This window comes from Passer domesticus, chromosome 3 (genome assembly GCF_036417665.1).
Source record: "Passer domesticus isolate bPasDom1 chromosome 3, bPasDom1.hap1, whole genome shotgun sequence".
NCBI lineage: Eukaryota > Metazoa > Chordata > Aves > Passeriformes > Passeridae > Passer > Passer domesticus.
The window spans coordinates 92,781,276-92,806,066 of NC_087476.1; the positions used below are offsets into that span (position 1 = coordinate 92,781,276).

General features: G+C 40.3%; 1 long non-coding RNA gene across 1 annotated transcript; it reads left to right on the top strand.

Moving 5' to 3' along the window:
- The first annotated feature begins 1,418 nt into the window (after nucleotides 1-1,418).
- LOC135297146 (uncharacterized) lies at nucleotides 1,419-24,588 on the top strand. The gene is made up of 3 exons (XR_010359202.1): nucleotides 1,419-1,593; nucleotides 21,695-21,786; nucleotides 22,741-24,588. It is a non-coding gene; the product is annotated as an uncharacterized LOC135297146 (long non-coding RNA).
- Nucleotides 24,589-24,791: the final 203 nt, after the last annotated feature.

Genomic DNA, 24,791 nt, shown 5'->3' on the forward strand with positions numbered 1-24,791 from the left:
GGTGGTGGTATTTGCACCTATGCTAACTGAGTATAAACTGGCATCCATATATTTGTTTAACCTCGTATTTCACCCAAGAACCCCCAGGTTCAAAAGCAATGGCTAACCAAGCTCCTAGGCTAGGCCAGGAATATCTCTGGAGGGTTACTGCTCCATGAGATTTAAGGTACAGTTTCAGATACACTTATTTAAGTGGGGATGAGCTAGCATGGGCCTCTCAAATGGCACCTGGTCTTCTGCTACAAACTTTGCAGCAAAGCCACACAAACAGCTACTCTGACTGCAAAGGCAGAATTATGTTGCTAAGGATCCAGGGCCAGGGACAGGGCGCACCATGATCACCTCTCAGCTGAAGAGCTGCTGTAAACTAACTGTAGGTGAAACACCAGCTTTAGAGGGTAAAATTGCTATACCACTGCTTGAACACAGAAATGCAACTGGGACAAATTAAAATCTTAAATCACAATTTAGACTATGTGCAGTAAGCATATTTTTTATGGTTTTGTATTTTAAAAAATCCCTATTGTTTCTATTTTATATTAAATAAGATTCCCATATGTTTGATAGCAAAAGTGTGTATAGTTCAATTCATGCCCACTTGAGACCTTCAGATCCCCCAGTCTGTTGTTTTTCTGGGCATGATCTGAGATATTTAAATGCACAGAAATGGCAATGCACTCTAGCACTGAAAGATCTATGCCTCTGCACAGGGTATATGAATAAATAAGTGAGGAGGAAAACAGGATAGAAACTGTGAAAATGTCTGTCTTATTATAAGATAATTGCCTGTTTTAATAGTTCCATCAACCTTCCACTGTACTTCAGAGTGCTCTGATGGGAGAGTAGATCTGGTGAGTCACTGTTGTTGTTGTTTACCCTTTTGGCCACTCTGGCCTGATAGTCAGTCTTCGGTGCCATTACTTTCATCTGATTTTTTTCTGATCTGTGATCAGCACACTGATTCAGTTTGCTAACACGGAAGAATAGGATTTGGTGGGAGTGGGTTTTTTGGTGGTGGTTTTTAATTTTGTTTTGTTTGGGTTTTGGGGGTTTTTTTTAGTTTCTTCCTTGTTTTTTGTTCTGCTAATTTAATGTTTATGTCCTTTCTCAGAGGTCTGGATGAATATACAGTCCTTAGGGTTTCTAAGTAATGTGTCCTAAGAGGTAAAATTTTTATAGGTTTTAATATACTTTTAAATCAGTATTTCTCTGATGTTTTGTACTACAACATCTTCTGTGTTGCAGATATTTCAATTCTGCATTTAAATATCAAAACTTTCAGCTAATGGGATCCTTTAGGATGAACATGACTTTTAATTGTGTAGTAATTAAGCTTTTGAAACACATGAGTTTCCTCCTCCTCTTCCAATGTCCTACCTCATCAACTGGTAATAGATTATAAATGTGTAAATGACTATTCAGTCTGCAAAGCTAGGTGAAAATAAGGCTGCTTGTCATGGTTGACTGGGGAGAAGTCATTACAGTTTTTAGAAGATGTCCTGCAGACTGTTGTTCCTTCAAGTGGTTCTTCTCTTCCTTATGTTTCTACAAGACAGCAGTGATGCTGGAGTTGATGGGGAAAATACTGAGAAGGTAGGATGTACCCTATAGATGTATAAGATGGTTTGTGTATTGCTAAAATAGCCAGGAATTGCTCTAAAGTCTACAGATGGGCATTATAAGTTGGGATCCTTCACATTGTAGCTACGTGTTATGCTTTTTTATTAATTAAAATCTAAAGTGGTATAATGGGAAAAGGAGCACAGTGCAACTAGATGCTAAACCCTGATTGCTCTCCCATTCCTTTGCTGTCTCTGGCATTGGAAAATTCGAGGTGGCTGCACAACTCATATCTCACTGTTTGTGACTTTCAGATCCTGGCAGTGAATAAGGAAAGGAAATACTGTGGTTTTTTGTTTGTTTGGGAGTTTGTTTGTTTGTTTGTTTTGTTCTTTGCTGAAAAAACAGGTATCAACATAATCAATGCATATTTGATTTTGTGCTGTGTCTTTTTGGAGCACAACTGGGTCAGAATATTTTGATTCATTTTAGAACATAAGTGGACTACATTGATATATTGCTATTGATTTGTTTGTCTCTGTGAGAAATATAGTGTCCTGACTTAACCAGCTGCTTCTTCTGTCTTACTAAATTACCTCTGTTACCATGTATATGTCATGTTATCATGTTCAGAGACCTTTACTGTTAACATGAACTCTTTCTTGGTATTGGTTATTTGATAGGACTAAAGTATTCTATTATAATTCAAATGTTATTTGTGAAAATACAAGGATGAACTAATCCCATACTCTGTGACAGTAAAAAAAAAATATCTACAGAAGCTAGGTAGGAAAAAAAAATCTTGTGTGTGTTATCTTTGAAAGTTATTGAAAAATCAAAAGTTATTAGCTTACTAGAGAACAGCCATCTTGGATAACTGGGACTTGAGAGGCTGGTTAAACACTGGATCAGTTTCTCAGAAATTCGATGGAATCCTTGGAAGCCAGGTTATCAAAACTTTGCTGGTACTTATTGGTCTGATGTAACTCTTTAGCTGGTTCTGCTTTGACTGAAGGCTTGAAGCAGTTCTGTCCCAGTCTCAGTTTTGCATTTCTGTTTTTGTATTTTGCATTTGTTTTCTGAGAAGTGCTCTACATCTGCAGCCTGTTCTTTTAAGTCAGAGGGTAATCTTTTTGGCTCAGAGGAGTATGGTTTATGAGCTTTGATACCCAGGCAGTGATGATTTTTCAATGACAGGCTAAATGACCTCCTCAGGTGACAGCATACTGACATTTCTGTGCTAAAGTATGGAGTATATTTTGGTATATTTTGGAGGCCAAGAACTGAATGTGATGAACATGGAGAGCTAGATGTAAATCTGAAACAAAGCTCTTTCAAAGTGACTGGTGACTTCCCCAGCCCACTGAATTCTATGAAAATCATCACTCCACATGTTGCTCTCACTGCTTGCTAGGACTGTGTCCATCTGTAGGAGAGACCTCCCAGCTCTGAAAATTCTTTATCCCAAAGCATTTTGTGAAAAGTATATGATTATATAACGTTTCAGTAACTCCATGAAACTTGCAGCAGATATGCTTGCAAAGCACTTCTTGTGGAGAAAGAACAGGTGATTATGTTGCATTTCTCATAGCATCTGAATTAGTAGAGTGTTTGAAATATTATTTGCAAAATAAATAAATGAATTGTTATAGAGACAATGTAAATCACTACAGTTTCCATGTGTTTTATCTCTGTCTATACAGCAACAGAAGATAACTCCAAAATAGTTTGCTCATCATGTTAAACTAGAATGCAAGTGCAGTGCTCACAGGCTTTTGAGGTATTTGATGTACAGAGGTGTCTAAGAACCAAGTGTGGGCTACATTTCCTTTAGATCTCCAAGATAAACCATATGCTGTGTAGTATTCAGTTATTACAGTAGTGCATGGAAAGTCTGTACCAAGAGACTCAACAGGTCCTTCTTGTAGCCTCGAGCACGCTTTTGCAGCTGCCCTATACTGTGTTAATTGTTAGCATGTTTCTTGGTGTGATTTTCATCCATGCCAACTGGCAGCCTCCTAGGAAGTCCTTGGGCAATCTCCAAGGAACAACAAAGGTTGGGGCAAAACTACCCAGACGGTGAGGCACAGAACACATTTAGAATAAGGAAAGTTTAGCTATATGGAAGGTGACTGTGTCCTGCCACTTGCTCCTTGTGCCTTGAGGCTCCTCGAGACAAAGCATTTCAGACTTTGCACTGTTCTTAATGCTGGACAGTTTTGAAGCATAAAATTGCCTCTCAGTTTTCCCCGTCTCCTTTGAGGCAAGCTCTGTAGCAGGATATCTGCTAGCACAGCTCTGTCAGTCTGCATACAAATAGGCAGGATCCTGGTCAGCACGGCAGTCTCAGCTGAACTGTCCCATGGAGACAGAGTAGCTCTGTCAAATTGTTCTTTAATGCTATAGCTGATTCAGTTTTGTCAAATCCTTGAACACCTTTATGAGCTGTGCCACTCTGGTATGCCGAGTTCCTGCACTCTCAGAGCTCCACAGCTCAGGATGCAGCCTTAGACAGACCGTGAGCCAAAGATTAAAGTGATACTACTGGCCTACAAGGAAATTTGCAGGTGAGCTCTGTTACCCCTCATCTGCCCCTGGCAGATTCTACAAGCAAGCATTCATTGCCCTTGCAAGCTCTCGTGTAGGTTTTTGCATACTTCTTTCTTCCATACAAGCAAGAGCATGTTGTATATTGACTCAGTTGCTGGAGTGGAACTCCGTTTCAACTTTTTTCCAATCCAAATGTGTAGACATTACTAACTGAAAATCTAGTTTTCAGTCTAAAGGAAAAGCAGCTGTACTTACACAATTTTGGTTTTTTTCTTCAATGTCATGCCAAAAAGATCTACAAAAATGTTTGAGGGAGAGGAGCTGTAAAGTTTCCCATTTAATCATTAATAAGAACCATTTTTTTTGGTGGCTGGTATGCTGCTGGAAACTGGCAGAGCAAATTTATTTTTGCACTCTGTGGAGCTAAACTCATCTCTGGATTAAGGAGACTGAAATTCTACTATCATAGGACTGGAGGTCATGTGTAGAAGTAATTTTTTCTAATCATATGAGAAATGCCCAAGCCTTAGCATGAATGCAGGGATATCTTACTCAGACTGAAAGTCAGTGTCTCCTCTGTTGAAGTTGATTCATCAAAGCACTCTTTGCCAGAGGCCATAACAAATCCTAACAAATCTTCCTCATTACCTATGACATAAAGGATTTAGCAGGATGGTTAGTGCTGATCAGATTATTGCACCATCAGACTCTGTGCACCTACTCCATGGAGCCAGACAGTAGCCTGTGGATTCTTGCTCATAGAAGTGGGTGCTCAGACTAGGATTTAAAGCTGAAAAATTAGTGGCCCTGCTGCACCAATGCCCAGGGGAGAGACACCATGGAAATATGTATGTGATTTGATGACAAAGGATGACAAGGATGTATGGTTTCTATAGGTCTGTGGATATGGAAGAAGGGGCTAGGTATGATTTATAATTTATTTATCCTTCTCCGCTCCTGAAGTCTCATAATTACTAACTGTTACTTATTATATTCTCATAGGTGACTTTTATTCCTGACACAACCTTCAGACCAGACAGGTGTCTGAAACTAAGACATCCTCACATTTTGCATCCTCACATGAACTACTTAATTGTATCATACCTCACAGTAGAAGTATTGCATTTGTAGTTCATCAGCATTCAACAGGGTTAGGGGAGAAACTGGGTCTCAGGGAAGAGCAGGTTCTATTATTCAGTCTTCAGCTGACAGCAGAAGTAAAAATGCTTCCCTGGAAGTAAGTGCATGTCCTGTTTCAAACAGCAACCTCACAGTGAAAGAAAATATTTTTTAGTGGCTGTACTATCCTACCCTCGAGTCTGTGTTCTCTAGTCCCTAGAGACAGAGATCAAATAGAGAAAACTAGACTAACTTCACAACTGGAAGGTTTTTCTGCCTGAGGAAAATATTTTGCTTCCCCTCTGTATAGTTTCTAGACACCATAATGCATTTGGAGCATGTTCTCTTGAAAATGCAAGACAGTTTCTATTGCAACAAGGGTAACAGGCTTTGCCTTCCTCCATCTCCTCAGATGTTTGTGTCCTGCCTTCCTGCCTCAGACTGGGTCTAAAGAGGCTCAGAAACCTCATGAGAGATATCAGGAAGGGATTCATCTAGTCTGAACCTGCGTTGTCACCCCTCCTAGCTGTTCACAGGGTGGTTGGATCCGTTGTAAACGTTACTAGCCTTTTTTTGGAAGGAACTGAGTGAGTGCAGTAATATGACATGGGGTCGGATGGAATATATCTAGTTTGGATGTCTGGGGCTGTGTCAGGTGAGACCTAAGCCAGTCATTTCACTGCTAGCATGTAGTAATGAAAAAAAGAAAAAAAGATGGCTGCAACTGCAAGTGCTCTTCTTTTTTTTTTTTTTTTTGGTCAGGAACAGGAGGAAGGACATTTATAAAAGCAAAATATTCTGAGACAAAGAGACTGTGCTAGCCCATGTCATGACCTACACATCTCATAGTTTTATTTACCCAGATTTTGGAGTATTTGGATCTAAATTTTCTCACTTGATAAGCTTTTGTCTTTAGTGTCTTGAATTTGTGACCTGATGGCGGAGAGAGCTAGCTCTGAATGTGCAGTTTGGCTAGGCTGGTGTAAGAAGGAGTGGCATATAATTCAGTAACAAAAGGATTGTATTAGAGTTTCTTGCAAGTTTGGTTCAGAGGAACTATCATCATGAACAAAGATCCTGTGGGTGAGCTTTCCCATTTGTTAAGGCTGTCTGTCCTTTACATGTCTTTTTTCCCCTGGACAGCAGCACTGTTGCAATATCTTTGGAAGTGTGGGTGATGGGATAGATTGGAAAACTATTTCTGTTAACTGTTGGAATTCATTTTTACAGCAGCCAAGTGAAAAGCTCGGGGTAATTTTACGTTTAGGATGAAGTCCCCTCCTTTGAGTATGGATGAAGAATGGTACAAAACCAAAGTAAACATTAAGTTTCTGCATTTGTAGTCTGACAAATGAATATTTATACAGGTCATAAAATCAAACTGCGGATCATTGTACTTGCTAGATGTATATAAAATATATAAGTTGCACACACGTAAATGGGTTCTTTACATCTTCAGTGTGATAAAACACAAAAAATGTAAACATGAGGTATGCTTCTTGAATTTATGTAAGCAAACAGAAGCTAGAGAGACCCCAAAAGACACGTGCAGATGAGCTTGGACCTTACTGGATCTACTCTTTTATCACACTGCTTTTCCTTGACATAAGCCAAAAATAATAAAACATTTTCCATGAGTCTGAAAGCAGAAATTTTTGCTGGAGTTATGATTCATTCATAACCGTAGTTAGATGGCAGGAAGGGCTGTCTGAGTGCCACATGTTGAGCTGGTTTTCTACACTCACATGCATATGTTCATGCATTCCCCGTACAAAGGTGCATTTGTAGGTGCATGTGGAGAGTGCTTGCCCATGCACCTGTAACAACTGATGCAATACTTGCTTTGGCAGTGGACAAAGACAGGGCAGTGCAGTGACACTCTAGGCCTGCTTTTATTCTAAGTTTCTGGTTATTAGAGTAGATCTAGTAGAACTTATCTATGATATAAAAGCACAACTATTGGGATCTGGAGGAACCAATTGCATAGGTTTCTTTTACTTAATATTCAGTTAGTGACCCTAACAGAACCCCCCCACTCTTGAGGCCCTAAGGGACAAGTGCTCTGCTAATAGCAGCACTTGTATGGAGCCAACAAACACAAAGTTTATAAGGCTTGTGTAAGTCAGAAAAAATTATGTAAAGTGCCATTGTTTTTTCCCAGACCAAGATCCCCATCTGCTTTCTGCACAGACTGCTATAAATGGCCACAGGAAGATGATGCAGCTTGGGTTAGAAGAGTAGCCAATATGCACAGACTTGTTTTTAAACCAGTGAGGGTATCTAATAATTTTATTTATAGGTGAAAACTCATTTCATTTAGTCATGTGCAAAATGGTTGAGATGTGTGAGACTTGAGAGAAGGGAAACCAAGCTTGAAGACTGCTAACTAGGAGTTACTTTCTGTGCTCACTAGAGTCACTTGCTCTTCACAGCTGGCTTGCATTTCCTATACGTACTATGTCCATAAGATCTCCATTGCCAGCTACTTATGGTTCAGCTGAAGGGAAGACCCTGGAGGTCATTGGAGGCGAGCACTAGTATGGAACCAGCCCATGGAGGCAACAGGAAGAGACATTCAATGAATACCTTTCCATTAATCATTATATCATCTCAGTCATAGGCAAATTACTGCTGAACTGACCCCAAATAAATGTTTGGTTCTCTACAGCTGAAATATCTTGACTTGGATTCACCTAAAACTGCATGTGTTGTTAAAATTTTCTATGTGGATAGTAAAAGATATAATATTTCCTGTGAGTAATAGAGTTTAAATGGAAGACTGCCCCTCAAATACTGTCACTTCCCATCTATTCTACCTAATTCTTCCTGCATGGCACATTTCAAATTGCTGAATACTATTTTAACTAATAAAAAGGATACATAAAAATTCAAAGAAACTACTAATAGAGGTTAAAGATTTTTTTTTTCTTTCAGATGGCCATAGTGTTCTAATCTATTCTATGTTTTCAATGCTTTTCCTCCCACAAGGTATCAGCTGTTTGCTTGGGTGTATTTTTAACATAATAGACATCCTAATAAAGTTACAAATTCTAATATGTATGCTTACAAGGATTATTTTTTCTCCAGCTATCTCTGCTATGTAAGCCTGTAGGCCTGTACCATTTGTATACAATATAGAGCACTTATTAAGAGAAATATTCGAGAATGTAGTGAGGTTGCTTATGTAATTACCAGCCACAAAGAGAGGAAAAAAATAACACTTCTAGCTATTCCTTCTGGTTTTTTTTTTTTCTTTTTTCTTTCTAGTAACTGAAATATTACTGCAAATCCTGGATGAGTTTCCTTGTTTTCATCCTTGAAGTGTGAGGTTCCTTGATCCGAAGCAAGCTTTTTTTTTTTTTTTTTTTTTTTTTTTTTTTTTTTTTTTTTTTTGTATGGCCCAATTTGACCAAGCCTTTTGTTTCTCTATTTTTAGGCAGCTTAGAAAATCAGGGATTTCTTGCCATTTTAGCATTTATTTTTTGTAAGATTATGTCTGGCTTCAAATCTCTGTTTTAACAAAGTTCAATTGTTATGGTTTGGCAAAGCTCAAGCAGGTTTGTTTGGACAAAAATAGCCAGTTTTTTAATTAGGAAATAAGCCTAAGTGGGATGAGTATAAATAAGTTCGTATGTAAAAATAGAGCTATTGTTGGTCTGTGTCTGGATGGTAGTCTTTTGGGCATATAAGCTCTCTAGCCAGTTTTTGGTGGCCCAGAAATTTGGACAATCCCAGGCTGGCAGAGTTAGATTCCAGGTTCTCACTTCCCAGGGTAATGCTCCCACCACTGATCTCTTGCATTAAACATGGCTTGTGGTACCAAATGTCACTACAAAGGCCAACTGCTGCTGGAATCTCTGAAAAACAAGGCAAAGACTTTTGTGAAGGGACATCCCAGGCTGCTGATCTCAAATAGGGAAGGATAGCCTTGCTCTAGCCAGGAGTGATGGGCAGGAACCCCAGGAGGGGTGAAGGTCTGGGGCAATGCCTCCCATTTTGTGTTTTCTCTTGGGCGGTTTCAAGTAGCTGCATGCTGAACATGCTTATGTCAGTTGTGTCTCCTGGTTCAAAGGCTGATTTAGCTCCTCTGCTGAGGCTCCTAACTCTCATTAGCTGTAGAGAAATCTGAGACGCCTCCAGCCTCTGGATGCCACAGGGAGGTAGGCAATATGCCATTTTATTTTAATTGCATCTGTCTAGAAGTGACTTTAGAACATGCATTCTTTGATTTGTGCTCTTTGCTTCCAAGAAAATCCCACCTGTAATGATGGATTTGAAGGGTCGATCTCATAATTTAACATTGAAGATGTTAAACTGGCACAATTTTAACTAGTGTCCCTAATTTTTTGTCGCAAAATTCTTTCCTTGTAAAAGTTCTCTTTGATGGACTATGATTTCTTTACAAAAAGTTCTCTTTGCTGGAATCTGGTTTCTTCACAAATATATATTTGTATAATGAGCAACATTTTCACATAGAAAGAAGATAGAGATAAAAATAAAGGCTGTCCTTTTTAAAACATACATGTCATATTAAGAATATATATATCCAGGGACTGATATTAATTTCAGAGCCTTCAAAAAGACTCTGGATTGTATCTATTACTGTCCATGGCCCTGATTCAACTTTTATATAAGTCAATAGGCATCCTGGCTGTTTCCTCCCATAGCTGTTTGGATGAGGCCCAAGGCAAACAAGAACAGTCAGAGAAAGATGCTACAAATGGTGAAACTTAAAAGAAAAAAATGAAAAAAGGTTAGGCTGCATGTGGTGGGTGCTAGCAAAAAAGCTCTGCATGAATAAACTGAAGACTGGTTTTGTGCCTGCAATTTATTTAAAGAATATCAGACTTCTTGGGTTTTTAAACTGAAATTGTTAGGGTGGAGTTAAGGCTGAATGTCTCATGCACTTTTCCTCCCACCTGTGAGCAGCACTTGGGAAGCGAATCCTACCTGCCAGTGCCACAGGTACAGCGAGGTGGCTGCAGGGGCCATGCTGCCAACTGGGATATCACCTTCCCTGGCCCCACCAAAACCCAGCTCCCTGCCAGGAGACTGGCAAGAAGGAGAAAAAGAAGTAAGTTGATTTCCTCAGAGGTGCTTTGTGAGAGGGCCCCTCTTCCCCGTGCAGAGGCTTGCACAAAAGGGCTCAGAAAGAAGAGCGGCCTCCTGATCCCCAGGTCTGGCCAAAAAATAAACATGAAGTAGTCCTGAGGCAGCCCCTTGTGGGTGCAGAGCAACCCTCCCCCATCCTCACTGCAGTTTATTTATAGATAGCCTTATTTGTTTGTATTGTCAAGAAGCAGTAATTCCTAGATTATTTCTTAAGTGTCTAGAGAATAAAGATCAAATGCTGCCAAGTGTACACATGACAGATAAATGAGAGTATAACACCAGAATCCTCCTTTGTCATGGAAATTGTGTTGGTTTCCTGTTAAGAAAATGAAAAACAGATGTTAAAAAACATAGCTGGTTGTGTGGATACTGCTGTATTGGGACAGCTTGGATTATAAAACAGTGAATACTTGGGGGAAGTAGGGCAGGTTCAATTTCACTTTAAAAAAAATTGAAAAAGAAATGGAACTGCCATTCAGATGTTTCTAGCACATAGCAGCTTCAGCTGGTTTTGGGATAGGAAATACTAATATGGGCCCTTTCTAGATTAGAGTGATCACAGCAATACTGCAAATGCTTTATCCATCTTATAACGGTATATTTTATAATGAAAAAAATGTGGGTGCATTAGGGCTTTTTTTTTTTACCCACCATTGGATTCCCGCTATCTGGCAGCCAGTCTTGGCTATTCAGCTTCTATGTCAGCTTCTTGATAAACTAAACTGTCTTGACTTTCCTTATAGTTTCATTTTGAGGTAGAAGGCAGGGAGAGGGAAGAGACTAAAGCTGGTAAAAAGGGAAAGACAGATCTCTGCTTTCACATTGCGTCTGCCATGGAAAGGTTCCTACAAAGGAGAGAGAACCACTTTCTAATCATCTCTCCCCATCCTTTGTAGGATTTTTGTGTCTGTCGAGGAGAGAGCAAAAGAGCAGAGGTGGTTAAGGGATAAGGAGGGTGTTAAGGAAAAAGGCAGCAAGAAAATATGTGATTATTTATTACACTGCTTACTTGGGTAGTTCCCTGAAACACACATATCTCTTCTGTGGGGTATGAAACGTGTGAGATTTAGGCTAGAACTATGCCAACTATGGTAAAAAAGGCATGATTTTTTCCCTTTTATTTTTTAGATGATCTCCTGGTTCTTGGTTGGTATGCAGTCTTTTTAATGACCTGTTACTGCAGTGCTGCTTCCTGTTGACATACTGGAAGTTTGAAAGACTTCCCTGTCTTCCCTGTAATTGATATTAAATATATACACATATTAAAATATATATGTAGGTACACAAGATTTTAACAGGAAACAGGCAGGATTGAGGCAGACTTCATCTTTAGCCATCAGAGCAGCCCTCTGAAGAGGGAGAGCAAGCTCCCAAGGAGCTTCCAGAGATGTCTCCCTCTGCAGAGATGGCAAGGGGTGATCTGCAGTCAGCAGGGAGCAACAGGGGCAAGGTCGGTGCCTCCCTCCAGCCCCATCACTCATCAGCAGCATCAGTGCTGCTCTGCTTTTGAAGCAACACCAGGTCTGGCTGTGCTGTTCCAGGCCGTGCTGTGTGAATTTACCTTGGCCATGGCACTGTGACTGCTCCCAGCCCATGTTGCAAAAGGGAAGTGCACACCAGGGCTGGCTGCTGGGGAGTCCCAGGGAATGCATCCTGCACACCCCCTAGAGAGTTTAGCTGCTACTTCCTAAGCAGCTAAACCCATTAGGACTGAATGTTCTTGAGATCAAGGTGTGGGATGTGAAATACAGTCATATTTCACAATAATCAACATTTTCCAGAGTTTTCAAAAGTTTTGAAAATACTCATTTTTACTTTTGTATTTGACATATTCTCAGCTGTTGTTTTTTTATTTATTCAAGTTTTCTAGATTTGCCTTTCCATTTTTCTCCCTCTGTAGTTAACAGTGAGTTGCAGGGCTGTGTAAATGCATGTGTGAATTTTATGTATATACAAATCTAACAATGACAATCTGGCTGCAGTCTCAGTGAGTTCTTAGACCAGAAACAGCTCACTCAGGTTTGCTGAATTTGCTTCATTTCTTGGGAAGATGAACTCAGTATATAGGTGAGAGATTTTAACATCAACTCTGACAAAAAGTTCAATGCAAATTTTTTATTTACCCTGGAAAACCTTTATTTTTTCCTGTATGCACATGGATCAACATGTGCTTCCTTTTGATTCTGTGTTTTCTCTTCCCCATTTGTCAAATGTCTGCAGTCCATGCAGTTGGGACAGGGAAACTCCAGATATCTGGATGCAATTAAAAGGTCACATCCTTTCACTGTTGTTGCTCTCCCCTGCAATCCTGAGGTTAGATGTGGAATAGCAAGTCATGAAGTGTTCAAGGCCTTATTATTTGGATCATTATCCAGAAATATTTATTTGAGTCATCTGATGCACAATGGTCTTTTAAAAGAAAGTCTCCTTACAGTATGTTTCTTTACTAGCTGCACTTGGAACAGAAATACTGAGTATACTTTTGCTTTGGGATTTGTTGTTTTCACATCCATTGCAGGTAGAGATTGGAAAAGGTGTTGTATGAAAATGTGTAGGCTATTATTACTTGTGCAATCTAGTGACTGAAGTGAATATAGACTATACATGACCAGAGAAACCAAAATATAGAGACTTTTATATACAAAAAGGAGATTTAAAAAATTGTAGATAGCATTAGTAGAACTCTTTGGTGATGATTGCTTCACAGAAATAAACTGGAGAGGCTCAGAAGTCATTCTCATGTGCCAAGGACTGTCTTTTCACATCATATTTGATGTACCTTAGGATCTTCTTCTCCTGTGTTAATGCTAGCTCAGTGCTGTAGCTCTATGTCAGCAGACCATCTGAGCTCTGAGGAAATCAGTTTGGTACATTGTATCACTCTGAAATTCTACAAGAGATGTTTTTGTTGTTTGGGTTGGTTTTTTTTCTTTTTTAAATGTTGCTGTTTCATTTCACACAGGCCAAATCACCAGCTGCAGCCATGAGCCTTTGGACACAGGAAGAGGAGGTCTCCCAAGGGGCTCTCCTCAGTGGTGCTCCTTGGAGGGGGTTGAAGGACCCATGAGGAGGAGCTTAGTCTCCCTTCCAGGCTCTTTGGTGTGCCCTTCACTGATTTATCAGCACATTGAATTCCTGATTCTTAGTGGGGGAGATTATAAATCACTGTATCCCCAAATATGACATTCTACCAGACCCGCATACAATTGCAATACTTTTAACACCCACTAATACTTTGGGGGTTTAAGTGCTGCTGTAGGAATTAGGAATATTTACCTCTAGAAAAATTACTTGCATGATAGAAACGTTTTTCTTCTGATTTAGCAAACTTACTGGGATGGGGTTTTTTTTAAAATTTTTTGTTTGTTTGTTTGTTTTCTTTAGGAGGCTGGGTTAGGTGTAATTTTCCATGGTTTCCCATGAGTTCTGAGCCGGGGTCCCGGCGCTGCGATCCCGGGCGCTGCCGCTGAACTCCTTGGCAAGAAGGTGGCGCTGGCAGCCCGGGATTGGGGCTTGGCCGATCGCGGCGGGCGACTTCGCATCCGCAGGGGCACCTTTAAACAGCTCCTCCGGGCCGCTTCAAGTGGAAAAACAACTTCCCTGCAGCTGTTTTATGTTGTTTGGGGTTTGGTGGTTTGCTGTGTTTTTATATATTTTTTTTCCTTGTTCCGATTTTCTTTTTTTTTTCTTTATTAATTCTTGGCACTTAGAAATCCCAGTCTTTTCCAAACAGGGTCCTCTCTTCTCCCGTGAAATGCAGCTCGGCTAGCTCCCTTCATACACCACCTTCTTTGTATCCCAGCGCTGACCGACTTCGGGAAGCTCTTTGGCTACAGTGGGCTTCTTTGTAAGGAGGGTGCACGGCTGTGGGGATGACCTCTGGGAGCAGTCCTCCACCCTTTGCTGGGGTGGAGGACACGGTGCCCTGAGCAGGGGAGCCGCATCCTGGTGTCAGCATCGAGGGGATGTAGTGTAGTTTTGCTGCCTTAAATGCTCAGGGTGTAACTGTTTTTTTTCTTGGTTTTGTTAATGTGTTTGATTTGTGTTTTTGTGGCTTGTTTTTGTCTAATTCCATGAGTTAGGTATGACTTACAAAGTGAGGTGTCCCCCCTTCTCTAGGCTGGCTGTGAATGATGGGTGTTAATGAGAGTTGGATTCACTTTAACTGCAATCTTCAAGACATAAAAATTAATTGTCCTTTTCTCTCCCAGCACCTACATTTTGGTGTTTTACCAACGATCTTGGTGTGTAGCAGCCATATGTAAAGCAGGGCAAATGCTTGCTCTTACTTTCAGCAAGCTTTAGGTGTGTGTGCAGGGTGTATATATAAAATATGTGCTCCCATTTGCAAGGTGCTCTAGTGTGCCAAGTATTTCTCCAGCTAAGACTGTTTGCATACTTTGCCATATTAGTTGACTGCAGTTTTCATGTGCCATAAAATAAAGGTTAGGATATGAAAAGATTAAGTCTCTATTATCACAGGCTGTGCAAATGGCCTGTGTGTACATAGCTGTATTTTTTTAGGCACATTTTTTTAATTATTAATTTAACTATGGCATTAAAAATTCAAGTTCTTAATTCCCATGGGTATTTTTTAAATGGAGAGAATAATTTAATAATAAAGTATTACCCTAGTCCTAAATTTCTCTCTATTAATTTCTCTTCTAAGAGAAGAGAGTGGACCAGCAGAACTGAGAAAGGGGTGTGTATGAGCTCAAGGCTGCATTTGGCAATTCATCCCAGCACTTCCTGCCAGCACAATGGTAACCCCAGTATGCAATTTGTGCAGAATGGGTAGATGATTTTCTTCATAAGCTTTGAGTACAAAGGGTATTCCATGATGCCATCTAATTGCTTAATCCCCAAGGAGTTCTTCAGGCATTTATTTAACACTAATTGCATGTGTAAATGTTCTTAATTTACAGCGTGTGAAAGTTGCAGTGAATGCACACAACAGAGGATGTCAAAGTGACGCTTCATGGAAAGATGCAGTTAAGGCAGTGCTAAGTTACTTCTAAATAGGATTAATCATTTATTAAAGTTCAAAGCTCATCAGAGCACAGGGACAAGCATATGATGACTTGTTGCTGTTCAAAAGTAACTAGTGGAGTGGAGCTGTGCCTCCAAAAATTTCTGTGATATACCGTACTATGTTGCAGTGAACGCGGAGCTTTAAGCAGGGCAAGAGATTCAGTTCAAGCAGAGAAGTTGGCAACTGTTGCACAAAGCCTGCCTGGGCTGTTAATTAGTGCTTGCATTGTAATGAAGTCTTGGAGTCCCAGGCACTGTATGGAGGCTGGGGATGCTGGGGCTGTCCCTGCACTAGAGCTTGCACAGCTTCAGCCCACAAGATATGGGAACAAATCAGTCTTGCAGGGCACAGTACATCCACAGAGATCTCAGAACGGGTAGGTGGTATTCTTTGGAAAGGGACCTGCAGCCCCAACACCCAGAGTAGTGCCAGCTATTTCCCACTAGTGGAGTGAAAACTTTGATCTTGTTTGAGATCTTGAATTTCGTGGTAGATAAATGCACAGGAACACAAGCAACAGCTGGCACCTGGGCTTTTGGGAAAAGTTCAGGTCCTAGGTTCTGTCTGCGCTGGGTGTCTGTGTGCTGGCAAAGGAGTTCAGGAAATCATACAATGAAGAAAATTGTACTTTTTGTGACCTGATTATATACTTTAGAAACATAATTGCCCACAAGTCCTACTTTGTGGTGCACACTGCACAAGCACCCAGAGGTAACTCTGAAGAGGTAAAACCTGTTGGTTTACAGTTCTATTGAGAGGAGCAGAGTTCAGGAGAGCTGGGCTCAGTCACACCCCACCCAGCTCAAACACAGCCCTTATTCACCCACCTTTACACTGTATGAAATGTACCAGCCCTCGCACTTCTCTGGTTCTTCGGTGGATGCTGATGTTTATACCTGTATTTTAGTAATTTCAGAGAGGGAATAATTCTCACAGGGAATTTGAGTGTGATAACTCATCTGGAAAGGCAATTTGTTCAGAATTTGTCAGAAAATGTGGGAAAGGTGAAGGCTTAGGTGTGAATTTTCTTGTCCATCTGTGAAATGTCTTGATCTTTTGTTAGCTGCAGAAATGGTACCGACTGAATATTACCTGTTTTGAGACTGGGAACTTTAAGATATTCATTCACTTTTTTTACCCCTGAAAATTAGGTTAGTGTAGTATGCCTTTTATGTGTCTAAATTTTATATGGTTTTGTATCTTTGAGTTCAGTCTTGATTGTCCATAGTCCCATGAGGAATAGCATGGGACCGTCTGTTCTTCAGCCATGCAGGGCTGTGAAAACTTTATTTTCAGACACGGCAGAAAAATAACTGAAGAATCTGATTTGCCAGAATTCCACAGTGAAGACCAGAGCTGCCTAAAGAGCTAAGCATCCTGTCACATTGTGTCTCGGTGTTTCCTACATAGTAGAATCCATAACATAAAGTTCAGTGCCTCTGGCATAGACAGAATTATATGTATCAGAATAGGATCTGACAATATTGAGGTCCAGGGGAAAGCGTAATCTATGTATCCTGGAAGGCCATGATAAAGAGAGGCATGTGTTTCAAATTTAGCCCCACTTTTATACTTATAGCTGAGCATTAAAGTGTTTTTTCAGCCATCTTAAAGGAGGGGCATGTGAAAATGGAGACAAGAAAAGTTAATCATATCTGGATGCCAAAACCAGAAGTTAATTTGTATGTGAGTTCTGGTCCAGGATCCAAGCCAGGTCTTTTGCTAGGCTAAGTGGCTTCATCATCCCCATGAGAAACTGCTGAAGAAAGCTGGAAAAAGTTTATGCATGATGAGGAAAACTTAACTTCTCTTGCATCTTTCCTGTGCCCTTTGTGATTAATGGAAAGAGTCCATTAATTCAAACATATGCTCTTGGTCTCTAGGGGAAAAGTGGTTGTGATTAAAAATCACCTTCTACTCTTATAGTTTAATTTCCTCTGTCTTTCTCAAAAACAGAGACCAAAAACCGGAAAGTGTATAGATGGCCCAAACAATTTAGTTTAAAACAAAACAGAGCAGCCACAAATCCCTGTCTTTCCCTTACCCTGAGCTGCTCTGGAAGGCTTTAGTGCTCTGTGCAGGGTTGGTTTTTCTCCTTTACTCATTGCTTGCATTTTGACAGGGTTGGTGTGTCCTGAGCTCACAGGTCTCCACAGCTTCCAGAGTAAGGAAGCCCACATCTTGCACAAAGCTTTCCACATTCTGTGCTGAGGAAGCCTTATAGGTGTTAAATGTCAGACAAAGGTACAAGTTTGCACTTCCTGTAAGGCAGGACGTGAAAGCAAAGAGATCACATGGAGAATTGTTGAGGCTGGCTGCCTTTAGGAGGACACAGGGTATCTTCTGGACAAACCTGCTGCTGTGGGAGAAAACTGACAGGCCAGTACCCTTGGATGTCTTCAGACTAGACTAGCTAAGGAGGAACAACTCAGTTCTTGCCAGCAGGCAAAGTGATACCGGGACCTTTTAAGTAATGTCTATTTGGGTCTTTAAACTGATTAAGTTGTACCTGAACTCTAAAGACCAATTTTTCCTCTTTATTTCGAAAGTTCATCCATTTGAGCAGGGCTGTCTGTTCCCTTGCACAGCAGAGATGTGTGCAGCAGCAGGATATGCTCATGTCTGTGGTATGCCAAGGCATCAATAGAAAGCAGGGAGGTGCAGTGGTATCCTCAGAGGGATAGGAGCTTGCTGGAATGCTGCTGAGGGCATTGGAGGGAATCACAGGAATTGGAAAGCCAGCTTTGACTCAGAGGCAGCTGTCAGGAACAGGGGGCAGACAGGTCTTGGTGTAGATGGGAGGACCCAGAGGGGACTGGGCACTGCTGATACTGACAGTAACCTGGCTGTGTGTAACCAAGCACTACTTCCCTAAGGTCCCACCTGTGTGGACACAGCTGTTGAAGGAAGAGCTACACATAAACTCTTAACTCTTCTGTCCTGTCAGATCTAATTATTTGGAAGAGGTTATGCTTAAAGGGTTAACTTTCTAGATTTCATTATTTTGTTTTATTGTTTTAGTTCAAAAAGTTGTTGATCTCTTTGTGTAAACAACCTCCAAGGGAAAGCATAGGTAGAGTTAGCTTCAAAACTGGCTGGCCCAGTGTCTCTCCATAAAGTACTATAATGTGATATGACCTTTGTACACTTCTTAAAATTTCCTCATGCTTTCCAGCATGTGTTTGTGCAAAAGAGAGCCTTTTGAAACCAGAAACTGTAAAAATGAATACTGCAATTACAATAAGAATTGTCAGTGTAAAATAAGACACCCTTAGTAAGGACAAAGTCATACCTCCTCTGGGGTGTTTAGAATCAGAATGTTATTGAGAACTGAAATCTGCATTAGAAATATAAGCGGACCAACTCTCGTGTCATTTCAGTGCCTTATTAAGGACTACCCTTATTGACTCCTCCGTGGCATAGGGTTATGCCTGAGGTAAAACAGTTTTCAAGATAAGAATGAGTATACAAAATCGTGCTATTAATGGTTTCTAAAATTTCATCATTATAGTGTGTATGCTTATAATTACCCCACTGACACCCTTTAAATGTCCATAGTAAATGTGGCTTTGAGCTTTTAAGATTTCCCAAATAAACATTGAAATGTATCTATAATAAAGAACTTTAAAAACAGAGAGTTTAAGAGAACCCATTATCTAACACTGATTTCCCTGTTGGAGGTTCTGAAGTGGACCTAGTTTTTGCAAGACAATTGCTGTGCATTTTTGCACAGCAGTTTTGGTGAGCTAACATTTAAGCGGCTGGCTCTTAAAATACCTTTGCACCATACAGGTGTGTACGGTAATCCTGGAGGGAAGACGGACAAGAAGGACAATTACAGGATTTCTCTTTTCCCCCTCCCTTGCCACTCCTGCTTTTGCCCAGGAGGAAAAGGCATCGTGTTTCAGGTCCTAGGAAGTCACACTTGCCCTGTTTGTTCTCTGATAGAGGCCTATAAACAGAGACATTCAGTCTGTAAACAAGTCAAGCTTACAAAGTGACTGAAAGATAACAGTCCCCCATCTAGCAGTGGGAGAGGAGGGAGGGAGCAGGGGGAGGGATGATAGAGAGGCTGCAATAAAAACAGGAAGGTTTCTGTTGGTCCTCTTGAAGTTGGTGGTTAAAAACATCAAAGCGTGGTGTGTGTTTTTTTCAGCCAGACTGCTGTGTCACTTTATAATTCTTCATAAAGCAGTCATCCAGCCACTAACATACTGCAACTGTTAGTGTGAGCTGTGCTTTGATTTAGAGGAACTGGATCCTGCTCCAGGCATGTTAAGCTGAGGAATCTCTTGTAGGTTTTCTTGGCATGCTGTGTGCCATTGAAGAAACTATAACTTTTCAGAGCTGCTAATTGCAAGCTGTTCAGGAATTTTTCCTTCCATGAAAAAAAAAATCAAAACAAAAAAAAACTCCTCACAAATAAATTACACCCCTCTTCTTTCTCACTCCCCAAACCCAAATAATTTTCCCAGGCTCTGAAGTGTTCAGAATTTCCAACATTGAAATTTAAAGTGGAAAACAAGATGGCAATGGAAAGGAAGAAAAAACAACTATACCATATGTGTCAAAGCAAAATGTACATATTCTCAGCTTGCTTCTAAGAAATATAAATTATTCAGCAGCTGCTTCTACAGAGAGATATTTTACAAGTTTGAAGCCAGCAAAGTACATCAGTTCTCTTAGATGGGGGAAGGTATTTTGTTCTCCAAATATAAGATATTCAGAAAATGGCATGGAGCTCTTGTCTGCCCTTGGAAAAGCAGCCAAATAGAGATAGATGGGAAGAGGAGCAAAGAAGGGCAGGAGCCTTTAGAGTCAAAAGAGCAGCTGCATTATTCTGGGAGGGGAATAGTGAACTTTGCTATAAACAGTGTTAGAAGCTTCTCTGCAGTGGGCTGCACAGACAAGCCACTCTGGTTCAGTATTGCTCAAACAGCTGACTTACACTGAGCAGCATTTGGGCTCAGCTTTAGCTCAGTAAGAAGACAGCAGTAACAATTACCTACATAGAGAGCAGTCAGAGCAGAGGCAGCCTTTGGTCTGTACTAGAGCAGCTTGTCTGAGGTTGGTTTGCTAGGTTTTTAATAGCTTTCCTCCAAGGGAATACTGCTGCAAGATTTTTCTCTCCTGTAGGGATTACTTTTGTAGGAGGTGTTGGGAGGAGGAGCGAAGGCAAATGTACTAGGTGGAGGAAATGATTGGTGCTGATGTGCTCTGTTACCAGATATGATAGGTAAAATTCCATGTCTGGATGATGATTTAAATTTCCTCCAGCTGGGAAAAGGGATTTTAGCCTCAATCCTTCACTCCTGATCAAAGCCAGCGAGCACTCTCAGCAGTGGTGAAGCTGCAGTAGAGATTTAGAATGCAGGTCAGCAGTGCAGAGCTCATTCAGGGGACATGTGTTCCATGGGCTTCCATGTACAGGCAGGATTTGAAAAGGCCACCAGTTGCACCCACAAATTGAGACACCTGAACAATCCTTTCCTCTGGCATATCTTAATGGTATGCACAGCTCAGTACTTAAATGGATAATTTGTGATTTCTCTAAGCCTTTTATAAAGGATATTTTCTTAGCTTTTTAATATTGAGCACATCTTGCCTATAATTCTTTTTTGAAGGGGAAATTTGTTCTTCCTTGTAGTTTTTAATAACCAAAAATATAAATAGAGGGCAACTTAAACTTACAGATCACTTTGGGTGAACCTGCACTTCGATAAAGTGCTGTCACTTGTTTCCAAAATATATACTCATTTTATATTAGCAGCTGTTTTAAAAGAGTCTGCTCCAAATAATATCATCAAAAGTAATGACCTGTAGTAATATGAATGTAACTCTTGTCTTTAGCACAGAATAAATCAAAAGACCTGCAAAATTTTAAAGTATGTGTGGTAGTATGCTACAAGAAAAGGCTGCAATCATCCTCTGTCCGATCTTCCATATATATCAGCTTAAACTGAGGCTTTGCTTTTAACTGATGGAATATATTCCTAAAGTACTAAACAGGTCCTTAAAGGTGAATGTGTGTGCATCCATACAGGCAAAAGTGTAAAAAAAAATAGGTAAATCTAGCTGAAAAAGCATTCCTTTCGGGAACCTCAAAAGGCTTATGTGTTGTTTCTTCAAGAAAGAGGATGTGGCAGGAGCTCATTGTGAGGGATTATGGAAACCTCTCGAGTTCAAGCCAAATACACATACACATACGCATAATAATGTTTTATCAACTTACTCAAGCTATGTAAAGGGAATGTGGAAAATAAGAAGTGGGGTTGCCTGCATTTTAGAGATTTTGGTTTGCTTGGTTTTTCTTGCCTTTAGGAGTTTGCTGGCAGCATGAAAAACTTGACTGAATAATGAAACACAGTATTTGGAAGCATCTACTCGATAAAAGCCCCAGAGTTACTTACAAGGTATTAGTGCATCCTTCTGTTTGCTTTTCGTGCACATTCATATGCATGACATGTTTGGAAGACCATCCATGACTGAGAAATTCCAAAATGCTTGCATGAATAAATATGAGCAAATGTTCATCAGATGTTCATACCACAAGTGGCTTGCTCAGTTCTTTTGCCTGCTTTTCAAAGCTTGTTGTCTATTTCACGCAGACAAAACACAACATAAATTTGAGAATTTGAGTTTTGTTAATAAATGCCTAGGTAATGTTTGCAAGGATGCTTTTATGGGCATTTTCCACCTTCTAAAACATATTAAGGGGATACATTCATAGACACATAAACAGCAAATATATTGAATTTCATTAAAGTTCCTTTGTGAATAAACAAGTCTGTTTTCTACTGGTAGTTCACACCTGTGTTGGACCACAGGTAGCTCTGAATATTTAAAGCTAACTTGAGTATATTGGATGCCTCCAAAATGTGCCATATTATAGGTAGCTGGGATGCAAGAATCCAATTTTTTTTTTTCCTATATGTCAGGCTGGGGTTTTTGGTTTTCTTTGTTTTTTAAATTATTCTGAGGCAGATGAGTACCTCAGAGTTCAAGAAGAGTTTGCATGATGCTCTCAGGCATAAGGTGTGGTTTTTGGGGCTGCCCTGAGCAGGGCCAGGTGTTGGACTTTGATGATCCCTGTGGGTCCGCTCCAGCTAAGGATATTTTATGATTCTATGAACAGCCAGGAAAGCTTTCTTCTGGTAGAACTACTGTACGTTTTGGTGGTGCTGAAACTATAGCTATTGAGAAAATCCTCCCTGCTGTAGTTTCTATGGAACTGTGAGTGCCAGCAGAGCCATTGAAATTAAAAGGGGCCCTTCTAATGATTTAAATCTACTCTAATTTGGACTGCACATGTGTTATTGACAGAAGATCTCATTTTTCTCATGTGTTGCATACTCTGTTTTTTTGAGTCTCCTCAACCCTGAATGGATGCCTTTGGGTACAGCTGACAAGGCTGCAGTGCTGTGAGCCAAGGCGCGCTTGCCACCAAGCTTACATCGGAAATCCACGGACTTTGGCTAAGCTAAGGGAGCACCGGCACAAATTGTCATGGGTAAAACTAATCCACAAAGTATTTGGAAAATATGTGACACCTGAGCTGTTGGATAAAAGCAAGATCCTACATGTGATTACTTAGAAAAAAATATTGTGGTAGAACAAAAGTTTTTGATACTCTAACAAAACTTATTTCTTGCTTGGAAGCCCGCATCAGCAAACACATTTTTCTTCATTGTTGACATATACTGAAAATTATATATGTGTGTGTGAATTCTGGTTATTGTTCTTGTAATTAGCATAAAGTAAACAAGAACAGTAATTATTATTATTATTAAGAAACTGATGGGTTAGAATGCATTTTTCTTGTTTGTGAGCATGATCTGTAAGACTGCACAAAATAATGACAATAGTGTCACCTCAGAAAGGTGAGCTGGTTTCTCAGCAGGCATAGGGGAGGATGGAGAGGGCTCTATGGTTTGATTTCATCTCACTGAAAACTGGAGAGCTGTGGATTTTATATGGCCAGAGCTCGGCAGAACAGAGCTTTGTCTTGATAACTCAAAATGACTAGATCATGCCTGGTAGCTGGTCCTGGAAACCTGACCCTTGTCACAGGCTGACTACATCAATTTGCAGTAGATTGATGATGTATAGACTGTGGGTGCCCCAGGGGAGACCTAAGAAAGGCCTGAGAAACATTGTATTGTTAATCCATACCCCTCATTAGCTTCTGCTGTGCTGGATTTCAACTCGCTGGCAAGGCTAGAGGAGCTGGAGGGAAAATGTGGCGTTGTCTGGCATTGTTATTGTTGGTTGCCTTTTGAAAGAAAGGATGTTTTAAAATACCTTTTCTCCAAAGTTTAATATATCAAAAACTGTCAGGATTCTTTATTTTCCTCTCTATCCCTCTTGTCAAGTGCCTGGAATTCCTAGATTTTCTTTGTATATTGATTTAGCGCTCTCCCCTCAACAGCCCAAGCTTTATCTCTTCCCGATAAGAGTCTCTCTATATCCTTTCCCAAGTAGTGGCAGGCAAATTATATACGCTGAAATCGATTTACATTTTGCAATCATTCCTCAGTCCTGGCTCTGGGGTGCCCATAGAGGCTGCAGCCCTGCCTTCAGGGCTCCTTTATGCGCTTTTATGGACGTGTTGCTTAACCATTTCTGCTCAGTGCACTGCAAGGTTTTGATTTGAAGGAGGCTATAGTTTCAAACGCGGTTTCCATCAAACAGTAACATCTTTGTCAAACTTCAACAGAATTAACCTTAACTGCCAAGGAAGTTTTGACTGCCATCATAAAAATGTTTGATTAGTGTTAATAATTTATTAAATTGGTTTGTCCTGACACTGCCAACATGTTGGAAATCCCTCAACCATTAAAACATTAACAGAGACTGTAATACAATGCTTCTTCTGTTCTACATTTTATTTCAAGACCACATTCTTATGAGCCTGGTTCTGTGGTGTTCCAATATGCTCTCATTAGGACTGCATTAAAAGATGAAATATGACAAATATTAAAAAGCGTGGGAATATAGAGTAAAGCATGGTGGGTGTACTTTTGTGGGCAACCCTGCTGCAATTAAATTTTTGCAAAGCAAGTCTGTTTTTGCAATATGGGGAAATAAAATTACCAGGCAAGTATTTCACTGAAACAGACCCAATATGTTCAATTGTTTCATCCAACCTCCTAAAATACATAAGCTTAGTTAGAATTTCTACTAAAATGGGAAAGCTGATATTGGACCTGCTTATTCTTAAGTATGCTGTTCAATTATAGAAGAAACAGAGTCCTATTTGAGAAAAGTATTAACACCTTGAGAATATATTGATGAAATTTTTATTTGAGAGTTTACATCTGCACTTGAATGGCTGTGGTAGGAGCTCTCCTGTGTTCCACCAGAAACACCTGTTTTGGCTCACACAGCTCAGGAATTGCATGTAATATACTCCATATGA